The 23,519-nt window shown below is 40.0% G+C and overlaps 1 protein-coding gene across 1 annotated transcript in view; it reads left to right on the top strand.

The window, feature by feature from the left end:
- Positions 1-2,169: 2,169 nt before the first annotated feature.
- lingo2b (leucine rich repeat and Ig domain containing 2b) overlaps positions 2,170-23,519 on the top strand; it is a 42,691-nt gene continuing 21,341 nt past the window's right edge. The window contains exon 1 of the mRNA XM_006799338.2: positions 2,170-2,465. The gene's annotated coding sequence lies outside the window, so the exon portion shown is untranslated. The remainder of the gene's footprint in view (positions 2,466-23,519) is intronic.

Raw genomic sequence — 23,519 nt, 5'->3', positions numbered from 1 at the left:
ATGTTACAGATCGTAACATCTCGCTTCCACCATAGCTTTGATAAGAAAAGCCCAGCTGATAGAAAGCAAACAGCTTTTCCAAGTGTTTGAGCACTTTATCAATAATTTCCTCATTTAATGCATTCTTTCAATTGGGTCTTCTGTGCTGGATAAGGGGATAAGTAAAGTATTTTTTCTCTTTTAAGGTGGGAAACGGAGGGATTGTGGCGGGGGAGTGGTTATCTGACATACACTGTTGTTTACAGCTTCCACAATCACTTCTTATTATAACTTCCTTAGAGTAGACAAATAGCTGCACATAGTAGTGTCTATAGGATGGAAAACATACTGTCCTTTTCCATTATCCACTATGTGCATCTCTTAGTCCACCTTAAGCCTTGTTTTAGCTCTTCAGAAGTGGCCTCTTCACCCTCTGAGACCACTAGGACACAGCATTCTTTTGACTTGACTTTTGCTGAATGGAGTCTCGCATTATTTATTAAAAAATTCTTTATCTATCATGCCATCTTGTGCAAGGCAACAATTTCCACTTTGCGGGACTTCTTTTGCAAATATCCACCTTGTAGTGCAGTTTGCACAAATTGTTTTAAAAATGCACTCACCCTACAAACATTATTGATCTGCACAAATTGACAGAAACACTGAAGCAGCTCCACATTTTATTCTTAATGTCATGTATGTCCTATTTGTCAGGTGACAGAAGAACCAACACAAAGCTCAGAGAGTGATGGTGACACAAGATCACAGGTGAAATTGGATAATGACTTGTTGGTTCATTACTGTATTTGAAGCACATGTGTGACTGCATGTATTTGTAATGTATCACTGTTATTTATCAGGTGACAGAGGCAGCTCTGCCATGTTGTAGTTCAGACAGAGGTGAAGAGGCGAGGTCACAGGTGACTGACTGATGATTTGGTGCTGTAGTTTAACTAGTATTTATTATCATGACAATTGTTAGGCTGCTGATGTAAATTGTTTCATTAGTGTATATTTGACAAAGAATCTGAATTGACACGTCTCACTTTTTATATGGCACGAATCAATGTGTTATTTTATCAGGTGGCAATATGTCCTAGTGCAGTCAGAGGGGAAGAGCCAGGGTCAAAGGTGAGGCACATAAAGCATAGAATAATAATAATTGTAATCTGAGGATAAAACGCATGCACTGAGGCTGAAAGAAGCTTCAGTGCTCTCAGAAGACTAAAAAGATGGCTAAGGTTAACAATGACTCAAATGAGATTAAACAATGCTGCTGTATGTCCACCAGGAGAGACTGGACAGTATAGATGTAAAACAAATATGCCAGCAGTTTATCTCAGTTAACAAGAGGAGCAGGCATGTGTTTGGCTCCTTCACATAGTGGACATTGAGTTGTTGTGTGGGACACCAGTAGCTGTAACAGTAGTTCATGTTTAGAACAGAAAATCTCAGCTCACTGATTTGATCGGGGCAATAGTGCCTAAACTGTTGCATAATTTTGTGAGAGATCTTTTACTTTGTGGTAATCTTAGATGAGTAGTTTTATGGACAAAAACCACCAGGTCATTCAGTGTTCCCTTAGTGCCAAAATATAAGAGATGTTGGTGTACTATAACTGAAGTAATGATGTTAAGTCCTTAAAGTCGTATTCTTTTATTGTCATGACTGTATTTGAAGCTATTTTTATTTTTGTATGATACCTGATTTATATGGAATATAGCCGAATAAAACTAAAGTCTAAAATACTTAGTCATTTGTTTAATAGTAATTTAACATTATATAATTCACATATAAAACTATGAATTGTGATTTTTAAATGGTTTAAAAGCACGTAGAATAGCATATGTAGGCAAATATATTTCTCCTCTTTTTATTAAGAAGCAAAAACAAAAAGGAAAAAATAAGAAACGGGGTTGAATCATCTGTCCCCACCAATGCCAAAACCAAATCTACGCCCTTGCTGTCCTGTACGTTTTAATGATCCAGATCAATAATGATCTAAGTCGAGACTAAACCGCTTCAGATTGCTGACCTATAAATGTATTCACGATTCACCCAAACTAAATGACAGCTGTTTGGCACAACTGTACGTCAGAGAGCATTTTTCAGGCTTTTACTCTGAAGGCCAACATTTAACGGCACTCTGTACACGCTGCTGGCTTGACGCATCTCTCTCGCTCTCTCTCTCCGCGCGCCGTGATCCAGCGCGCTGCCGATGCTTCGTAAAACCTGGAGCCGACTTCAGAAACACTGAGCTGCGTGATAACCGGAGAGGAAACCACATTTAAAAAAAAACGGGGAAAAAAGTCAGCTATTTTAAGGTAGTTTTTCCATGGAAGCCAGAGTGGAAGGAGACCAACTCAGAGAGAGGATTGCATTCACAGTCTGTGCAAGTCTGTGTTAAGAGTGTGCGCGCCTCGGACTCCCACTCAGTGATGTAAAACGTGAAGGTGGATTTTGGCATGTGGCGGAGCAGGTAAAAGGTAAGACTCGTGATACTTCATCGACCATTAAATTGTTGTAACACTGATATACATATATAGAGAGAGATACATATATATTTATATTTTTTTAAGCTCAAATTCATATTTCACTTCAATCCGTGACGAACATGAACAAAACCCTTCCCGACTCACTCATTAACTGGGCGATAACTCGCGGAAAAAAAGAAAAAGAAAAGATATTGACTCTTGGTTTCATCAGCAGACTATAGGCGTAGTCCCTCTCCGGGCAGGAGGTGTGAGAATATTTTCAGGGGGGAAGGATGCAAGTTATTCAAATAAGTAAATAAATAAATGCGAACAGGAGAGCTGATGAAGTCCCCATGAGGTCTGTGGTGGTGAATGGAGATAAAAGCTCTGCCTCTGTTTTGGGAGGGATGTAGGTGTTGAGTGAAGAAAGGATGCTGCATTGTGATCACACTTTATGTATCACACCGTATGACTGAAAACTCAATATAAAATATAAAAAAAAATATTTAAAAAGACAATCCACCGCTTGCATGAACGGTGACGCCTGTGGATGTGACTTCTTTCCCCCCCACTTGAGATTGTTGCAGCAAAGAGATCGCATCTATACACTGCCTGACATGATGACACCAACACACTTGAGAAGGTGGAGAGATAAAAACCCTCCTGTGCTGCACGGCGGGGGATGACACAAGCTCTGTATGAAGCTGGTGTTGTGCTGTGAGTCAGTGTGGCCCTGCAGCAGAGGAACACACTGAGGAACACAGTTCTTTTTTTGTACCCCCCTCAGAGTGGACCAGGATCCCTAAAAGCCTGCGGGGATGAGATATAGTGTAGATATCCCTTCATGCGGATGAGTGTTTGCAAAAAAACCCTCACTTTACACGCTCCTGTTCTGACCTTAAGTATGAGAAATAAGACTGAATTATAAATGAGTTATGCTCAGCCAAGGGACTCTCCAGCTACTGGCTCTTCTCTGACTTCCGTGGGCATTAATTGAGGATGGCATGGCTACAGTAATTGTGTGCAAATTGAATCTGGCCATTGTTATCTTCATAATAGAGAGCATAGTTCAGGGGAAAGAACCAGAAATGCATTTGTAAGCCTTTTTTTAATTAAAAATCTTTTAAAAAGGGAACAATAGTTTCGCGTTCCAAAATCCAAGGCCACAGCATGTATGCGTTTGTTCAGTGTGCTCACCAAAGTACGGTTTTTAGAAGTTTTCTTGTAACAAATGAATTTAGGTGCACGGAGGACTCTGCTGTACCTCAGGGCTTTCGGCCAGTGCCGCCCCTGCTGTCTCCAAGCAAGAGGGATGCTAATGGAGGGGTTGGGGGGGGATACAGGCGTTACCGCTGCAAGATCGAGAGAGAGGGATGGTGAGCGTGTGTCTCTGAGAGAGAGAGAGAGAGTGTGGGTGAGTGTGTGGGCGTTTGTGTGTGTGAGGCGTTTCCATGGCAACCTGTCAGGGGTGTGTTTGGTCCCGGGAGATAGAGAGAGGGAGAGAGAAAGATGAGAGACGAGGAGAAAACTATCCCTTGTTAAGGGTTGGAGGGGGGGTAATGAGATAAGCTAATGGGAGGGGGGGAGAGGGTAAGGTGGGATTGCCTCCGCCCCTCTGTCCTCCCCTACCACCCTATCAACCTTCTATTGTTTATTTTCTCCAACCCTGGCAGGCTTCCTTTTCCCTTTCCCTTTCTCGCATCTCTTCCTCTGTTCCCTTGCAAGGAAATTTCAAGGCTTGCCGTGTCTGTGTCTCGTGTCACACGGGAGGATTTCTGGGTAATAACCAAGTGCACAAAACTCATCTGAGGAAATCACCGCGCCACCACCGTTTTCTCCTGACTTAACTCCCAATCAACCTTCACGCTGCCTCAATGTGATCCACAGCTGGTCATACTTACATGACTGTATCCTTGACCTCCACAGCCTTACCAATCAAGCTCAGCCTGCTTTCGTCCCTCATTGTGGGTGCGCAAACTAATGAGTTAACATCCCACCCGCGTAGCTGCACACAAACTGCCTGGCTGATTCTTGGCACTTTTATTTCCCTCAGATGGTGCCAATAATGGAGAAAAGCAATGCCAGTGTTTGGGTTTTATGCGCTGACTGTTAAGCTCTGTCTTACATGTACTGATTCCCTTTATTGGCATTAGTTGGATTACATTAGAAATCCAACTTAAACCAAATGGAAGAATATAGGGATTGATTACATGCTGCTGCAACAAGTGTGACAAGGATTTTTTTTTTCTGTTATTGTTTGTGATCTAACAGGAAACAAGATCTAAGGCAAGGCAAGACATAAAAGACATAAATAAAACATAAAAGGGATTTCAAAAAGGCAAAAAAAGGAAAAAGCGCACATGCAAACCAAGGACAGAAGAAAAAACAAAATAAAATATAACATTAGAAACTAAAATAGATTACAGTGTAATCACAAAGTTACACCTACAGATACGATGTGGCTGATTTCCCTCCATCCTTAAGCATGTAAAAGTCAGCCCATTTTTCTTGATCCTCCAGATTTAAATGACAATAATTAAAAAAGCATCTCACCGTACAAGTACAGGCGAAAAAATATTCTTTGACATCATAAACATGAAGCAATCATTTTGAGAGAAATGCAAGGAAATATATAAAATATTTATAAAGAGAGATATACATAAGTGAATATATACCAATGAACCAATCAAGTAAATTTTATTTGACCAGATTCCATTAAAGCTCAAAATTAACAGTTGATTGAGAAGCAGTTTCTCCTTATGCCATCATAAATTAAGCAGATTAAAATCTTATTATGATTTTAAATGTATTACTTGCATTTGGTAGCAACTTCATGCAAGTGACCGAGGCCATAATTAGGCAAAAAAATAAAATAAGCCCATCAGTGAGAAAGCAAAAAACATTCAGTGGCTGATATTTAAAAGTGGGGAATGAATTTGTCTTGCTCAGTCATCCAGGAGAAGAAATTCCAAACACTCCTGTGATTGCAGCTATACTGGCCACTGATCAATGGTCTTTGATCAGTGAGTGTTGATCAATTGTTATGACAATTTTCAATATAAATGATAAAGAAACTGACCTCACAGCCCTTTGTTTGCCAGCGATGCTAGTTTCAGTCATTGTGCAAATGACCTGCAGTCACTTGGATGAGTGACGAAATGCAATGAAAACACTGCGACCAGATGAATCAACTTTTCGGGATAAGGAGTGAATTGACCAGCTCACTAAAAAGCCTGAGAGGTTGGTGTGGCTGTAGCTCAGGAGGCAGAGCATGTGATCTATTAATTGCAGGTTTAATCCCTGACTGCTCCAGTCTGCATGCCAACTTGCTGACTGACGCATCACAGTTCTGAATGAAATAATTTTTACAGGTTAAACCGAGATTAATTTGTACCAGAATGATGGGAATGAAAAAGTACGGAGATGGAAAGAAGCAGCTCATCATTCCAAGCACATCACATCATCGTTCAAACATGATGGCGTGAGTGTTGTGTTAGCCTGCAAGGCTGACAGGGTCACTCATTTTTACTGATGATGTGACTGCTGATAAAAGTAGAAGGTACTCTATGCTCAGTGCAAATGGATAATAACTGAAAGCATGCCAAGAGGCAAAGAAAGTGAATATTCTTCAATGATGATGTCAGTGACCTGACCTCAGCCCCATGCAGCGGCTTTACAGTGACTGAACCGCCAATAAGCAGGAAGTGAAGGTGGGTGCAGTAAAGGCCTGCCAGAGTATTTAAAAGAGGGGATTACAGAAGTTAGTAATGTCCACAGGTTTTAGACTTCAGGCAGTCATTAGCTACAAATGCTTTTCATCCAATTATTAAATCCATATATTTAACATTATCTTAGTCTGGCCCATTACTTTAGTGCTTCTGTAATTCCTCTGCATTTATTGCAATACTTAATTAAACCACTTAAGGGTGAAAGTCTTCACTTTAATCACATCTTGGTTATATCGTTTAAAATCAACTGTGGAAAAATGACAAAAATTGCATCACTGGCCATTTAGTTATGGACCTGTCTGCGGTTTCCAATGACATTTATACTAAAAATGCTTTTATCTAATCAGTTATGGTTTAAAAATAATTTTTGCAGAAAAGGAGTTTTGGCATCACTGTTACACCAGATCTTTACGCCATACTTGGCTGGTTTAGAAGGGGATGTATCGCCTGAAACCGCACCTGCCTCCAAAAGCCACCAACTGTTCATCTGCACACAGATCAGTACCAGTTTTTGGATAAGTGCACTACAAAAATATACAAATATCCCTAATGGCAGGGCCTGTCTGTCTAATCTGGTTGCTAAAGGAAAAGTGGACAATTTGATTCATTATAGGAGGAATTTTTATGATTAGAAATATAATAACAGTGCACATGAATGTATAACTGGCATCATAAAAAAGGTCACTTGGTCAGTTGAAGGTGTAATGTGTTTTGTTCACAAAATCTCTCATCATGGAGAAGCAGGAGAATTTTTTTTTTTTGTTTCATCTTGAATCTGAATTAAATATCATCCACGTGGAAGTTTAAATGTCATTTTCACTGAGAGCCCATTTATTGTACTTCGCAAAGTAACAATAACTCAGAGACTGAGCTGAATGAGACTAAAATCATTTCCATTAGCAAAAACTTTCCCATTGATGCGCTCTTTTAGAGATAATCCACAGTGATAAAAAATTATATTCATTGTTATTATCCAGCTACCAGGTGATCTGTTACTGCGACGTGCTCATGTTTCAACCTTTCCACAGCCAACCAGGTTACTATTGAGGAATTTTAAAGTAATTGTGTAGCTAATCGCGGTGATTCTTAATGAGAGCCTGCAGTATGTGTACAGTTTGTCAGACAATCAATACACCCCATAGGTGTCAAATACATTCTCAGGGTATTGGTGCACGTTAAACTGATCGCTCTGAAATAACCCATTATGACAACACTAAAACAACAGATGGCTGCTGAAAGGCAACATTATTAATGCAAAGCAGATTTGCAGACAGAAACTTTAATTACTTAATAATTACCATGTGAATCAGTTTTATCTACACCGTTATTAATTGATTAAATATTGTTCAGTTGCCACTTTTCAATCCCAGATGTCAGAGCCTCCAACTAACACACATGTGCATTATATTAAGCAGACTTTAAATTTCCAGGGTTTTACAGGGTCAATAAGGTTTCCCAGTAACACTACAATAAAATGCAAATGTTTCAGCTTCTGAATTGTCATATACAGAATGTTTCATGGACTTCAATAAATAATTTATTTGAGTAATATAATTAACTTAGGTCCTTTTGTGCAGGTTGCTCTGTAATGTTTGAGTTTGTTTCATGTTCACTGTGTTTCACAGTCAGGGAGGAAGACTCTCCTCTCACTTAATCTGATTGGAAAAGGAAGAAGATTCATCAAGTTAAATAAGTCTTCTTGCTGTTTTCTATTAATATATTCATAGCAAAATATATTCTTAAATTAGAGTTTAAGCACTAACGTTTAGCCCCAGTGGCAAGGTTAAAAAGCAACGTGGCATTTATGTTCATAACATTAATAATAGAGTATATTTTAAAAGGGTGCCTAGCACGTATACTGCAGACGCAAAGGTGTAGAATATGAGAATGTTATGTAACTTTTCTTAAGAAAAAAAGGAAATGGCTATAACAAGTGGAAACTAGATAAAAGCTCCCAAATGTTTAGTCAGAGAGAGGCGATGAAATACAAATTAGTTTACTTTTTTTTTACCCCGTGCTAAATGGCTCCATATCAGAAATAATCACACTCTGAAGTACTTTGAGAACTAACTTTATTAAACAGTGTATAAAATAGTTGTCTAATCCAAGGAGTCCCAGATAAATCAGCAAATAATGACAAGAGCCACGACTTCCCACTCCTCTTCTGAATATAGATGTGTCCAAAGCAAGAGGACAGCGAGGACTCTTTTCATATTAAGCAACACATTAGCGATGCAGCGAGCTTCAGAGTGCTCGGTTGTTATTGGAGACGAATTTTTTTGTTTGACAGGCAAGACGAGGCCAGTGTGTGGGGCCCTTTTGCTGGAGTGTGATTAGCATTGCAGATGCTGGCTTCTGTAGGCGTCACTTTCAACAAACTCAAGGTTCCCCGTCTCCAGTGCACGATTAAAATGTAACAGTGATGCGTGGTTAATTCGCAGGAGCAGTATTATGCTGCAACACTCAAAGAGCCTATTTTTTGCTCAGGTGTATATTGCACCTCCTCCTGCATGGGCTTTTTTTTGCACCTCCTCTTGCACATAAATACACACAAGGGCTGCAACCACATGAGTTTCTCTGTGCTGAAGTCTAATATGTCTCAAAGCTGCCAACAGCTATTACTTTCTGCAGGTATTCAATATCAAAAATTAATGTGTGAATGTGAAAGGGAAATGAGGGGATTCGGGACTTTCCTCGAGAAACGAAGGTAAAGATGAATTAATTTTAGTATTAGAATTTAGCACAGAAAGCAAAAGTAATAAGAATAACCACTGGCATGATCATAATAACCGTAATAATAATTAGGATGATCCACAATAGTCTGTAATCCTCAAACCTAATAAATAAAGGGATCATAAAAACATCATCTTCGTGTAATTTAGGTCCATCAAGGTTATGACCCTCCCACAGACAACCAGTGTAGTATTGATCCGCTTTAAAGTATGTGATCAATCAAACCGCATCATATCTGTTAGTGTAGACAACAGAAGAAGCTGATTCTTAATGAAAGCCTGCAGCATCGGGGCCATTTATCAGAAAATCAATATACAGTATTGGTGTCAACCTATGCTGTATACACACAAACACACACAGTTGGACATGAGTCCAGCTTGTAGTGGGTGTTCTGTGGGTGCATGGGTTGCCATTAGTATAGGAAGTCATCATTGAGCTGTGCTGTGTGGCATTTTAAAGACTAATATATTATTCATGAAGAAATTTGATTGTCTGTCGTTTTTTATCCTCTTACACTTCATCATTATGTTTCCATTTGTTCATAGCAATATTAGCTTTGGGGTAGTGTTAGCATACAGCCGGTTTCTTCTGTTTAGATAAAAAACAACCTTTAGATCAGTGGTTCTTAACCTGGGTTTGATCGAACCCTAGGGGTTCGGTGAGTCGGTCTCAGGGGTTCGGCAGAGCCTCCGCCATGACATGCATGGCTCATTTTGTGCACCAGTAAAAAAAACATATCTATGTCTTGAATTTGAAAAATTCAAGACATAAACATTTTTCACTAAAGAGGGGTTCAGTGAATACGTATATGAAACTGGTGGGGTTCGGTACCTCCAACAAGGTTAAGAACCACTGCTTTAGATTTACCTACTTTGTTAAACTGCTTTGAAACTCAAATATCCAACTGAATACACGAGTAAACTGGCACCAACTCAATGCTTTTACATATGTAGAATTGGTCAAAGTGACCAGAAGAGTTTCTATCAGGATGTCGGAAACTCCATAACCACCTCTGGGGTTCACACAGGATGGCCCAGAAAAAGAAAAAATCCTGTAAAGGTGTGTGGGATAGTTTCTTGGCACAAATTGGGCTTCTTAGGACCAACTAAGCATCATTTAAATGCCACAGCCTACCTGATTATTATTGTTGCTCATGTCTGCTATCTTGCAGGGGAATAACAGAACATGTCACTGAGTTAGGATCATTTCAAGGTGGTTTCTTTAACACGACATAGAGTTCACTGCACTCAGCAGTCCACACTCACAGTTTCCACATCCTAGTCTTAGATCTTATATGGCACCTTTGGGGTTTTGGTGGGATTTGCATCATGAACGTGCCAAAAACCAAAATCTCTGAAGAATGTTTCCAACACCTTCTTGATTTTATGATACGAAGAATTTAAGCAGCTCTGGAAGAGAAAAGAGGGCCCAACCCAGTACTAACGATATGTACCTAATGAAGTGTCAGGTGAGTGTAATTTATAGCATCTTAGTAACCTTTTCACTACTGTAGTAATTGGGACTGTATTATTTATGAAATTACTCAGAATATGTGGTGTGTAAAATACGTTGTTGTGATTTGACAGCCCACATTCTTCCAAGAGATTGTTCACTTATTAAACAAGACCTGCATATATGCAAACTCATATAGGCACAACCTAAATAGGTATATACAAAAATGTTGCCATGGTGAGCTAGAAGATGCTACAAAGTTTTGTGACATACTGCATTCTGAATGTTGTAAGGGGTTAATTTAATACCAACTGTGAAGCTTTCAAGTAATTTCCATGCGCAAACTAGTGATGGGTAAAATTCAAGTTCCTCCTTTTCTACAGTGAAACATTTTCAGGAATGCTTACATAGTTTAAAGCAGACCACAGGAACCAATAATCGATAGCTGTTCTTCCATTCATGCCAATAATGATCTCACTGTAGTTCCATCCTGCAAACTTAACGTATAATATTTTATTGCCTTAATGCAAGTCAGTGTATACTTTACACATGTTGTGGCATTGCAGATTGTTGTGACGATTGAATGAAAACACCTGTGAGGTGCTAAAAGTCAAAATGTTTAGAAGTATCTGCCATTCTCGCTGCTATATATAAATGCGCTCAGCTCTCAGCAATGTCAGGAGCAAATAATGGTGCACATCCTTTCCATTGAGAAATGACAAAACATTGCAACAGGCAGGTCTCTGGAGGACACTCTTGCAAGAGATGCCAGTAAAATTGGGAGGGGGGGAAGCACAAAGAGCTCTTCAGGTTAGTGTGGGCAACCTTCCTCTGGCACTGTCACAAACACAGAGGGAGGCTGACATTAGACACTTCCACGATATGTATTCTATATTGTTTATGAGCACAGTTTGTAGAAGCAGCTTTTTATAAAGTGGTGCGTTCATTTACACTTTAGCGCAAAGAGTGATATTTTCCTGCACCTGTGAATTTTTCCGAGCTTAGCTAATGAGAAATATTAACTTATGAGAAGTTTCGGTATTCCGTGTTTCTCCTGGGTAGAAACAGCCTCAACTTTATGTTGCACCATCCAAAGTTTTTAATTCTCTAAACTTGTTAGCTGCTTGTAGGTTAGTAGGTACTCAGAGAACCCTTTTAATTTTTAAAGTAACTTTAAATTCGATAAAAATTCAAGTGCCAAAATTCTGGACTACACTAACAATACACATGAGGCTTTTCTCAGAACCAAGTTAATCCCAACATTCCCAACAATAAAGAAAAAAGAAAAAGCATGCCGTTTAATCACGGTGAATCATGCTAGCTGAGTTTACAAGCTGCTGTTAGCATTAGCTCCTAAGCTTCAAACCACTGGGTCATGTTAAACAGCTACATTTTAATGGATGTGCCCATGTTATATACAATATAATTCATTTGTTAGCTAGTCTGCACAATCTTCACACCAAATAAAGATTTATTACCGGTGTGAACTGGCTCTATATACAACAGCAGACACTTTATTAGGCACAACTTGCTAGTGTTGGGCTGCCTTCAGAAGTAGCTTAATTCTTTGTGTGATAAATTCGAGAAGATGCTGAAAACAGTCCTCAGAGACTTTGGCATTGACATGATAACATTGCAGTTGCTGCAGATTTGCATGTGCATGATGTGAATCTTCAGTTTCACCACAGCCTCTGCGCTGTTTGATTGAGATCTGATGCAGGAAACCAGATTTGATCTTTGTGCACATTATCCAACCATCAGCAGCCATCAGAAAATGGGTACTGTGTGGTCGTAAAGGGATGCAATAATACTCAGGTAGGCTGTGGTATTTAAATGATACCCAGTTGGTGCTAATGGGCCCAAAGAAAATATTTTTATTCCATTACACTGAACCCATCAGCCTGAACTGTTGATGCAAGACACGGTGGATCCACACTTTCATGTTGGTTACACCATCTGAGTGTTGCAGGGGACATTGAGACTCATCAGACCAGGTAATGTTTTTCCAGTCTTCTAATGTTGAATTTTGGTGAGCTCAATTTCCTGTTCTTGGCTGCCGGAAATGGCAACCGCTGTGGTTGTCTTCTGCTGCTGCAGCCCATCTGCTCCAAGGTTTGACACGTTGTGCATTTAGAGATGCTCTCCTGCAAACCTTGGTTTCCAATGAGTTACATTTGCTTAATGGTCAGCAATGTGACCATTTTTCCCTGGCGTCTGGCATCAAGAAAGTATTTTCCCACTAAGAAGTGCCGCTCACTGGATGTTTTCTCTTCTCCTCTCAGACCTTTCTCTGTAAACCCTAGAGATGGTTCTTTGGGAAAATCCCAGTAGATTTCTGAGCTACCCAGACGAGCCCATTTAGCATCAACCGCCACACCACATTCAAAGTCACTTAAATCACCTTTGTTTCACATTCTGATGTTCAGTTTGAACTTCAGCAGGTCGTCTCAACTAACACAGATGTTTTTATGCTTAAATGTTTTGCATTGAAACCATGTGTTTGGCTGATGAGATATTTATGTTCTCGAACAGCTATACCTTATGAGTATAAATACAACTGGGTTAAAAATGAATTGAATTACTTTATAACACTTTTGAAACACTCTAGATTTTCATGATGACAGGAATCAAACTGATTAGATCATTTCACAGCTTTTTGAATTGACTTGTTCCAACGGGGACCAACAGGAGAGACGAGGAATTAAGTGTGACATAAGCCCACAGCCAGATTCGATATGAGAATATCAGACTGCCTGCGAGCCCTCCCACCCTCATCTCTTTTCATTCTCAACAGTGAGGTGCGTAACCCTGCATCTCCAGGAGTTCTTCCTGCATCCGGCCCATATTCTATCATTAGCTCCCCCGCCCCTTCTCCCCCACTGCCTCCCTCCATCTCTGTTACTGCAAATTCACTTTAGTCACATGTACAGTAAAAATGATAGAAATGCATTAGGGCAAAATAGATAGAACATTGTGCAGGTGATAGAGTATAAAGCCCAGAGGAGTCTTTGAAAGCAAAACAAAATGCAGCTGAGATGAGCAGAGATGGGTTCTAAAGACTTCACTGAAATGGACAACAGAGGGGAAGTGATGGCGAAGGGAGCAGCGAGGCAATGTCATTTCAGGTTGTCAAACTCTACAGCATGAAATTAAGCAAACCAGGTGGGGAGCTTGATTCAAAGCAGAAGTTTGACTCTTTAATGCAAAGATAAACCGCCCTGAATTCGGGATTCAGAACACAAACGCAGCTATGAACGATGTGCAAAGTTAATGCTGAATCTTTTTGCTTTCATGTTGCATTTTCTGATGCTTTTGCAGCAGCCGGGAAAATAAATGAAACATCACCCTGTGATGTAAGAATAACGCAGCATCTATACAGTGGATTTCTTTATGAAAGAGTTCAATGAATAGCAAAATAAAAGTCTGGTATAAAAAGACACTATTCACATTATGCTTCCCGGGCGTAATAAATGACACCAGGCGATAGGCAAACACAAATCAAACTGATTTCCTGACATCATATCCTCGGTAATAAAAACAACTGCTGGTTGCCTGTCATGTGTGATAGAGGGAACGAGACCGCCTGCTGTTGCACATTTCAGAACAAATATTGCTCCAGTCTCAGATGGTCAGCATGGCTTTATCCACCTCTGCGACAGGACGCGAGATGGCTTTGCTTGAGCGCTCGGTAATAGCGCAAATAAAAAACAGTAAGTGCTGATACAGAGAGGTTGTTTGTTCGGTGGTAGAGAACAGATCGGTGCTCTTGGGGAGCACCTGCTATACTGTAGTAACGACCCCGTCGATACGATTGGCCCACAGAGCTTCGGTCTTAATGCACTCACCCGCTTGTCATTATAAAGCACTTGAAAGAACAGAGAGGCCATTATATTCACAGTGTAGCACCAGTTGTGGAGCCCGTGGCCTCTCAGCTGTCCTGTTGCATGGACACCAACGCTCTGGCTGATCCTCTGTCTGAGAGCACACTCCTTGCCGTGGGGGCTGTTTGGCTGGTTGACGGCCAAAGCCGCAGCTTCAGTGGCTTTTCAGGATGACAGCATTGGCACCACATGTCTGCAATAACCGTGTTGTTCTCTACATCTAACGCAGAGATGTGCAGAGCTGCCTGTCAATTGGGATAATTATAAGTTTTGCTTTAGAAGTATGGGCTGTATTTGAAATATAGAAAAGGCCTTTGGCTCTGCAATCTTTCCAATCTCCAGCAGGAGGCCTTCCCCTTCTCAACTCATCACTAGGGATGGGTACCGGTATCCGGTGCCATGATGGCACCGGTTCTGACATAAACGGTAGTAACCAGACCGAAAAGCAGCGCACATTTCGGTGCTTTTTTTCCTGAGCTGTGATACACTTTCTTCTTCCTTACATTTGTATTGGCGGTTGGCAAACAACTGAAAGGTGCAGTACCGCCACCAACTGGTATGGAATTATACACTTTAGATTCTAGCCAATCATTTTACGTTTCCGAGGATAGTAGGCGGGTCCAGGTACGTACGTTCTTTTAGAGCAGAGCTACAGATTAAAAATGCCCAAGGCGAAGCGGTCAAAAGTCTGGCTGTACTTCATAGCAAAAGATGCAAACTCAGCAGCCTGCAACAAGTGCTTTAAGCTGATACTGTGATACTGTCAAAGGAGGTAACACCTCAAATCCGATGAAACACCTGGCGACGCATAGCGTTTTTTTTAAAGCTGAGAAATGCGCCGTATTTGATAGCTTGCTGCGAGACCTCACACCATCCACATCTACTGCGGGTGTGGTGCCTGTTATCGGACCAAGAGTTTGCAACATCCCCCAAAAACCCGAAGAGGAGAGTCCTGGCCCCTAGCCCTGCCAGTGTAGCAGAAATGATGACGGATGATGATGCAGCAGCAGCCGTTCTTCTCTGCGTGAGTAGCTTAATGTTGTTCGTGTGTAATTTACGCTGAGTAGGCTAACCACGTTATTACATTAATACAGTAAGGTGAACTAGCAAACATCATAGCTACATGCGGCTGTCTTCTTGTTTGATGGCAGATACTCCCTTCACCCTGGCCAAAAAGGCTAAAATGACCAAAGAAAAAGTAGAAAACAGTTAAACATGAGAGGTTTTTGGACAAAGTTTATGTTTTTTCCATTGTTTAAGCACTGCTTCCAGCCCAGAGTGATACCATATATGCCCCATAGCTGCAGAAAAGGCTAACATTGTTATGTTTTTACAAAAAAACAGCTGAACATGAGAGATTTTTGGACCAATTTTGTGTTTTCCATTCTTTAAGCACCGGTTCGAGCACCGTTTAAAAAGTACCGGTTTGGCACCGGTATTGGATAAAACCTAAACGATACCCATCCCTACTCATCACATTGTATGCAAGTCTATGAAAAAATTACCCTATTAATCATTTGATTTATGAACTCAGTAGACATTTTCTCAATGAATTTATGGTCTCAAAAACTAATTTTTACTTTTATTTAATACAGCACGATGTTCATTTTGTAAATTATGCTCCCATTTAGAGTAAATTTAGTGATAACTGCAAGCACATTCTAGCTATTTGTGACTGACCGCTGCTACCACGTGAGCATGTTTACCTCACTTATCACCTCCTTTAAAAAATAAATGCACACCAAGAGCCTCCAAAATGGGTGACATCTCTGTAGCTGCATCATGCACTTTTTTGCAGTCTAGTGTAGCTATGTTCACACGTGCACTGCAGCGCTGAACTGAAAGTCTGTGTGATTCACTGATGTGCAAATAGGCGAATATATTCACGGCTAGCTTGTGGTCTTTCTGAGTGGTGCCTGCTGCACGTTCTGCCCGGGCGGCATCCTCACCTAAAAAAGTATTTTCAGTAGTGTGAACGCTCTGCAGACTACCTCGTCTAGTTCTCCTGTCTTTCTTCTCCCGAACATTGTCTGGAGTTCACGTGTCAACCTTTATTTAGCAGTAGATTTGTTTCCTCACCTGTAATATTTGTGCTCATACGGGGAGAAGTGCGTCTCAGAAACTTTTGTTGCTGAAGCAGTTCTTGTTACTGATGTGGGCCCGAATACATCAAAGATGCCAGTGACAACCACAGATAACTTTTCATCAATAATTTTCACTTCATCCAACTGAGCAGAAAACTTATTTACAGTGGAAGACAGGCAGAGATGAGGATGACAAAGGAGCAGCGCGAGTAATTTCATTCGAATTCCGTTCGCCTCTGTTGCACCGCCGTGGTGGCAGAAATCTCAGCAGCAGACATCTCAAAGCCTCAGCAAAAAATATGAAAGGGTAGCCAAGCCATGGTGTGAGACAGTGAGTGATAGCGAGAAAGTTTGAACTGCCCTCTCTTAAAAATTCGGAGCCTGTTTTACATCAGAATGAGATCAGAAGTTTTCAGATTTTGGGGAAAGTGTTGTCACAATGTGAGGGTTTTTTTAGTTACTGTTTCAACTGCAATGAAGGCAAATCTAATTATGACGTCGTTGCAAATAAATACCGCAACTGCAAGAAATTTTACTTTTAATGATTTCAGCTACAAAATGCCTTTTGTAAAATTATGATTTTAAAGTCTTACGCAACTTTGCATTCACTTTGCCGTCACTAAACTACTTCCGAACAGTGTTGGTCAAGTTACTTGAAAAAAGTAATCAGTAACTAATTACTGATTACATCCCCAAAAAAGTAATTCCGTTACATTACTGATTACTTATTTTCAAAAGTTATTAATTACTTAGTTACTTAGTTACTTTTTAAAAACACGATTTACAACCTGAATAGGTGATAAAGCGATAGATCTTTCAGCCCAATTCTACTTTTTCTGCATAATCCATCATACAAAATGTAATCAAATGGAAAAGTCTCTTTTTAAAACTTGTTTTATTAGTTTTAATCTTTTAACTTTATGCATCAAGCAAAAATGTAATTATATGCAACATTCTCTGACTGAAAGAAATTAGTTTAACATTTAAACCTATTTTCTGCACATTCCATCACATAAAATAAAATATTTTTGTGTGTGTTTACACTCAGTCTTTCAAATAGATGCAAGTAAAACACAGCAGAAAATAAATAACATCAAAGACTAGCGGTCCTGTTGCTCTATTTTCACCTGTAAAGCAGGAGTGGGGTAGGCGGAGGTTTACCCTGGTGCAGGTATGCCGCAGTCAGTGGAAGAATCCGTGAGTTTCTCTGTGAGTTTCCCATTACGTCGTAGCTACTCGGTACTTGCTCGGAAGTTTAGGGGTTTTTTTCGCTGTAAAAAGAAGTTTTCTTCTGACGCACAACGGACACTAATGTTTTTGTCACTTTTTATGGAATCAAACTCAAAGTAAGGTCAGTACTTCCACGCTTTAAACGCTGCACGCTCATACTCTCTCTGCACTCGATATATGATCCATTGTTGATCTGCACACAGCTGTTGTCACGAACGTCGCACTCGCTTACGTCACCGTCATGAGACATTCTCGCAAAAAAAATCACGGTTTTAGTAACGCAGTAACGCAGCGTTCCTACGGGAAAGTAACGGTAATCTAATTACCGTTTTTGCAATAGTAATCCCTTACTTTACTCGTTACTTGAAAAAAGTAGTCGGATTACAGTAACGCGTTACAAGTTACAAGTAACGCGGTACTGCCCATCTCTGCTTCCGAATATTTTTTGTTATCAAATCAACAACATTTTAAGATTTAGTTATGACATAATATCTAATTATAAATTATAAAAATATTCCATGTAAGGGCAAATTGACTGTAAACACAGCAATCCTAGCCTTGCACACCAGATTCTGCAACACCACACTGCGATTTGAAGGGATAACATGGCTGAGTTTATGTATAAATACCTTGCTTTGTGTGCAGCCTCAGAGCAAGCTCTGCTAATTTTTAGTAATTTGTTGTTTCTGCATGTTTGCCAAAATAAGTGCATTTGCTGTAATGCTGTAAGAGTCTTGCAATCCAGCTGGCAAACACCCCGGAATAAATCTAAGCATTTCACCGTGTAATTGAGGAAGAGCAGAGGGTGTCTGCTGAAAGACGGGTTTTTCGACAGAACAAATATTCCGGAGGTGTCTGAATGTTACACTTTGGAGCAGCTGAGCGAAGACGGAGCTGCTGTTGGGACGGTGACAATTTGATGAGAGAACATCCCGAGTTTGTTGCAATTTCCCAATCTCGCGAAATGTGTAAGCCTCCCTTCTCGCCGTGCTTGTCAGCTGCTTTGGGGGTTAATTAGCATAGCGGTGCTGGAAATGGATCCACTGCAGCAGAAGACTGTCCCTTATTTCACACAGTGGACAGACTTAACAATCTCACAGAGACAGCCCAAATTTCAGGAAACCATAAAAGTTATGTTTTGCTAAATACTGTGACTTACCTGCCTTTCTGTAAAATAACACTGTGAACCCCTCGGTTTTGTAACGCCTAAATAAAACGAATAAATCCCACATAAAATCCATGTGTTCAGAGAAAAACTGTATATGGTGTCATATTGTTGACATAATGAGTAAATGCTCTACCAGCTGGAATGAAATGACACTCATTTCTCGCCACTGTGGAGCTGAGAGTTTTGAATCGAAGCACAAGTAATGGCACGTTTTCCTTTAAGCCTTATAAAGCTGTCAGCTTCTCTTTAACTCATTATTATTGCTTAAACCATGTGTTCCCTGAAACTCATTGCCCATACAAATGTAGCTACCTTATCACTCATTATTATTTCCTTTTACCTTGTATCTTCCCCAAAATATCTCTTTGTTTGCTGTGCTTCACACTTTAGATTTTTTCTTTAGATTTCATTACAAATTGTTTTAATCATCAAAAATACATTTTATTGCAATTTAAAGATAATTTGCGTTCACTGGTGGTAACCCAAATAGCATTCACAGTAGTTGCCCTGTACCGTGCCTGAGTACAATTATCACCACTCCCCACTGGCCTGCACACACACTGAGCTTAACGATCCAAGCCCAAAATACGCCTCAGTTTGTGTTAGCATCTCAGCTCTCCTCTCTCGCTGTCTCTTTGTTTCGTGCTGTTGCAGGTCACAGTGTTCTTCATGGGGGTTTCCTTTAGAAAGCATTGAAATACCGTCCTTTCGTATGCCTCGCTGATTTATTAATTACTCAACACAGCGTTTTCACAGTCACAGTTGACATTGAGGATGCGTTGGAGTTTCATGCTTGGGTGCAGTTAGCAGTCGCGCTGTATGCATGTCGCCCCGGACATGTGCTGTACAACAGAGGGGTGCACCAGTTAGCGCTGTCACCCTAAAGCAAGAATGTTGCATGTATGTCTCCCTGCTAGTCTTTGGAGTATCACCCACATGTCTGGGTGACACATGTCACGCTAATGAGTGATTTCACAGTTTATTAACATGAATGCTTTTCTCTCTCTCTCTATTTGGCCTGTAATTGACTGACAACCTGTCCACGGTGCACTAAACCTTTCACCTTGTGACAATTAGGATAGGCCCCGCCCTCCCTGTGACCCTGAATCCATCCATTCGTCCATCATCCATCTGTTCATCATCAATATGCTGATTCCAAGATCAAAACTCCAAGAACATTTCCGATGTTGTAGGTAGCAGATCCATCTCTCCATTCTTTGGAGGCACAGTTTTTTCAGTAATTCACTATGGGAGTCATTAAAGGCAGAATAATTCCCGGAATATTTTACTTAAGAAGTTCTGGTGCTTCCGTTACATTTTCCTCAAGTCGCAGGTCTCAAAAGAGAACAGTAAGCAGGCGCTCTGAGACATATGCAGGGTTGTACAGTATCTCATTAATCTGTTGTAAAGCACATTAAGGGAATTCTTTTGTAACACAGTATTGTAATTTCCTTTTTAGTTGTACCAGTTGCTGCTTTGTATTTCATGGTTTAAGCAGGTGACTTGTCTATGAGACAGAAAAGCCCTTCAGTTGTCTTTAACAGGAATATCAAATGAAGCTAAATTTCCTGTCATAGGGAAGAAAGGTTAGTATCATTTCTCCTTCTAAAAATAGAAGGCCTTTGCGTGAGGCTGCCTCATTCTCATCTGCATGCTAGCACTTGCCAAACCCGCCATGTAACACATGACCTGTTGATCTACAGAAGGCGAGAGAAAACGAATCAAGCTGTTTGCTCCTGATTGCTCTCTAACTCGTAAAAATACTGTTTCTGTGAATGACAAAAGTCGCTTTAATGTTTCCGGCCACTTATCAGCCTTAATGGATCACTGAAGCGGAAGAGAACTATCAGGGTGCACTCTGGTTGCATGTGCTAAGTGCACTCAACATTTCTGCACTGATTTGCCATTCTTGGATAATAATTTGCAAAACTACTTCTCTTTAGTACTTTTGACACAAAGTAATCAATACTCAGTTCTGTTGGCTTCTCATATAAGGCCAAGGACAGTCTGATTTTTGTCTTGGGGTGTTTTAGATAAATAAACAGAGAAGTGTTTATATGTATCCAGTAGGGGTGGGGGAAAAAATCGATACTGTGTAGTATCGTGATATTTTGTTTGCTAATAATGTATCGATACAGGGACAGCAGAAATCGATATTTTGTTACAAAAAAGGTTTTTGTGCTCTGACTTCAGAGCATGTTGATCCTTTTTCTGAGCAAGAATCCTGACATTCCTTCACTGTCCAAATGTGTTTGACTTTTTTTTTGGCAGCAATAAACATGACAGTTTACTTATTTTAATTTAAGACATGTTTTATTTTAATTAAGTTTAAAACTTTTTATTTAATGCAAAAATATATTTTTTTTTAATTTACTTTCAAATTCTTCAGTTGCTGATGGGCTGCATAGTTTTCATAAACTGCATAGTTCAGAATAGCTACAATTGTACCAGATGGTTGATTCAGTTAAGTTGGACTAGACTGTAATACAAACCGTTCAGTTTGTCAACAATAAAACTGAAATGAGAGAAAGACTGAGTGTGAGACTTTGATATTAGATAAAATGAATATTGAAAAAGTTTACCTTTATGTACAGAATCTGAATATCGGAAAATATTTTTAAAAATTGCAATAATATCGTATCGTGCATTAAGTATCGCGATAATATCGTATCGTGGGATGTATGGTGATTCCCACCTCTAGTATCCAGTACCGATGGCTAACAGTTATGCCACCTGATACCCAAATATTTCCTTCTTTTTTTTTTGATGAACTTTTATTACTTTAACCTGAGTTATAGTAATTTTGGTCTTATTATAAAAGGTCAAACCAAATTTTGGCATGAGGAAGACTTTGTCTGAGTTTGGGGATTTTATTTTGCTTCGGTGATCTGCCTCCTTGAGAAGCCTACGTGGTCATAAGTTTACTTGTAAAGTGCACTCAAAAGCATTTTGGCTCATAATAAAAGTCTAGTCTATATGGCTCTACTTAATAAAGCCATAAGACATTGTGTCTTTTCTTGACTTACAACTGAAAGCTGTACACAGACACTGAAAGAGAAACATGGCCACGGTCACTGATAAGTGAAGTTGTTTTCATGTTTCTGGGTCTTTGAGTGTTTTGTAGACTCATGATTTGTTCCTTTGGATTTAAGAGATGTTTTATGGTCAAGTTCTTTATTTCTGCACTAAGAATCCAAGGAACACTGCACGCCCACATGGTTTCAACTAGTAGGTTGAACGTAGATCTGCGCTTTAGCATAACCTGCTTGATTGTCCTTTTTGACTCTAATTAAAAACAATTTAAAAAAAATAAGCATCAGGCTACATTTAGTAAAACATGAAAACTTATTAGAAAAATGTTTGCTGAGGTCAGAGATCAAGAGAACCGAAGGGTTGTTTTCCAATAGAAATCTTTTCAGCAGTCGCCCCCTTCTGGTGATTAGATACAATGCAGATTTTAGGTGCCCCTGCACTGGCTTCACTTTGCAGACCTGGAGGCTGTGTTTATATTTTATTTGCAGTCTATGTGTATAACTAGCAGGCACTTACAGTCCTAGTTGTTGCACAATGACAAACTTCATAACATACTGTCCAAACCTGTTATCCCTTCATCTTTTTGTCTAAAACAACCTACTGTGTGATCTAAATTCAGGCCTAGAAAATTAAAAAGTAGACACTGACTTGTGTCTGAGTTAGTTTGAGCAGCTGCGACTATTTATTCTGTTCCTTTTAGTTCCATTGATAGAAAATAGATAAGGTGCTAAGGGATGTGTGCCACCTGTAGTCCTCCATCCTGTGTAAAACGTGGGCTTTAGAGGCCACTTTGTCTGCAGCTTTTTATATCGATTTTCTGGCATATACTTGCTTTTTCTGAATGGTGCAATTTGTAAGACTGCTAATGCTGAGACTGCTGAGCTCATGCAAACACCCAGAGTCCACCGAGGGACAGAAATGCGTGGCTTCAAGCTAAAAGATTTTCTCTGCATCTGTCTCAGCTGTATGGTCTTTTTTTACTAGCTTCCCAAGTGCTTTTTGGGATACCAGTCGTTTAAATGAGTACATGAATGAAACACTGTTTAAATATAAAATAGAAGCTCTATCCAAACACTCTCTGCCTTCAAGTCAGTATGAAGTCTAGCCACTGCATAGCAGTGGGAAATTTCCCTTCCCACTTAGTAACAAGTCTTTCAAGTGGATATGAGACTTTGTGCAGTGTTTTTGGAATATTCATGCATGTGAATGTGTGCTGGCGAACATTTATGTGGCCCAAACCTGCTCCATTCCCCAAGGAGTTCACATTTGCCAGTCTCTAGCTATGTTTGCAGGCAGCCAATTATGCGGCAGGTGTAATATTGTGTGAAAGCATCCAGTGAGCTCACACAAACAATAATTTGATGCTCTTACATTAAGTCTGCGGATCCGCTGTAAACAAATCACAGGAGAAGAGCTTCTCTTTCTGTCACAGGCAGCCTCGGGCTTCTGTCACTGTTGTGGTAAAAATACGCAAATAGTGCACAGCAGGAACAGTTTCACCTAAAGGAGAGACCGAAAGCGGGTAATCTTCTCGTGCTACTGCTAGCCAGCGTTAACTGTAGAACTGCAATTCTGAGGAGCCTGAATTAATGAGAAATCAATGCAGATTTCTCATAGGGCTGTAATTATTAGATAATTAGTCAGTCGTGTCAAGTTCAAATGAATATCTGCATTTTGTTCTGTTGGTGGGATCAATCCAATTTAAAAGATGTCACTGTTGGCGCAAAAAAGATGTCGTTTGGTGTTTGTCTCTATTT

The sequence above is a fragment of the Neolamprologus brichardi genome, chromosome 19 (genome assembly GCF_056152115.1).
Source record: "Neolamprologus brichardi isolate AB-2024 chromosome 19, ASM5615211v1, whole genome shotgun sequence".
Classification (NCBI taxonomy): Eukaryota; Metazoa; Chordata; class Actinopteri; order Cichliformes; family Cichlidae; genus Neolamprologus; species Neolamprologus brichardi.
The sequence above is the reverse complement of the archived record's forward strand: the minus strand, read 5'-3'. Positions and strand labels throughout refer to the sequence as shown.